This window comes from Empidonax traillii, unplaced genomic scaffold (assembly GCF_003031625.1).
Source record: "Empidonax traillii isolate 1590-97213 ecotype Southwest subspecies unplaced genomic scaffold, ASM303162v1 scaffold425:size1421777, whole genome shotgun sequence".
NCBI classification, from domain to species: domain Eukaryota; kingdom Metazoa; phylum Chordata; class Aves; order Passeriformes; family Tyrannidae; genus Empidonax; species Empidonax traillii.
This window is the reverse complement of record NW_020955618.1, coordinates 1,138,907-1,140,413: the sequence shown is the minus strand read 5'-3', so window position 1 is coordinate 1,140,413 and position 1,507 is coordinate 1,138,907.

The following is a 1,507-nucleotide window of genomic DNA, read 5'->3' as shown; positions in this document are numbered from 1 at the left end:
TGAATGTGTTTTAATCTTCTGAAACATGTAGCCCAAATGCTATTTTATTTGTTTAAACCAGGAAAAGACATAATTCCTCTAAAGGAAGTGCTGTGAATGCAATACCAAGAAAATTGTTCTTGTCCTATCAGTAGCTGCAGAGACCACATCTCCATAAAAGCTGTTAAAGCAGCAAAGACAGAACTGTCAGCTTAGAAATTGCACTGGAAGATACATTAAGCTTCTGGCCCTGGAATCTAAAGTGCGTCTTCCTGTGTTTGTGCCCAGTGTAATGGCCCTGAATCTTGAAGTCTTTAGACCTAGATGTGACCCTAGGGTTGGGGGTTAGGGAAACTGGGATCCACCTGGCTAGACCTGAGCTGCCTAGAAACCATTCAGCCTGAGATGGAGCTCCTCTAGAGCAGGTGGAGAGAGAGACAGGAACCTCTGGGAAGAGGTTCTTCCCCAAGAGGTAGATGGGAGAATGAATTGCTCCTTTTGGGGAACCAAGTCTAGATAAGATTAATATCTCTGTCCTTTCATGCAAATGATAAACTACAGAACTGAGTGGAGGATGCTCCCTTTACCTCTCAGGAAAACTATAGTTTCATAATCACCCCAGCAAGTCATGACACTGAACATTTTTAATTTGTTTTAATTTTACAAAGAGTGCCATACATAGTTGGTTTTGTTTTACCCTTAAGACAAAATGTCTCCCTCAGCTCTAGATTCCCTAGAAAATGTCTAAGCTCATGTCCATAGTGCTGCATTGTGATGGTTCATCCTAGGGTATTGGCATGTGAAAATTTTTCTGGCTCTCCAATCTGCTGCTATGTCCATCTCTATTACTCCTGTTTTTATCTCTGAGAAGGGATAAGCCATACAAAGACCCATCAAGGTTAACAATTATGGGGTTTAAATGGGGTAATCACTTTGCAGTGTAGGGAAAGGAGCTACACATTTGGTTCCTGCCTACCTGCCATTGGTTTCTTTCAGCTGAGACTCTGTGATCTCAGCTCCTATAGAAACTGAGTGTGGTGGATTAAATCTTGGGGTTTATTTTCATGTTTATGTTTGTTTGTTCTAAAGGGGGTTTTCGGTTCTCCCATAGTATTAAAAACAGGAATTATCTTACCCTGAGAATATTACACCCAGGAATTTCCCATACACGCATTAGATACCCAAGTACATCTTTAAATCAGAACTCAACGGGTAGAAGCCAGGTGAAGTGAAAGGAGGAGGACTAGAAATGAATTGGTTTCATCAAAAAGGGATGAGAAGTCAGTGAGTGATGCAAGACCACATTATCTACTTCAGTCACTCTCCTGCACTGAAATCCCACTGATCTAGATCTGTTACTCAGATATACAAGCAAGAGGGCACATATCTTCTGTGACATCTCCAAGTAACCTTACAAGGACTATGAATGAGCTGGGTTGTAATTGCTACCTACCATAATTTCTTTCAGCTCCTCACAAATTTCAAATTTTATGTATTTTTTCATCTAAAGACAGTAGTCAAGAGGCCC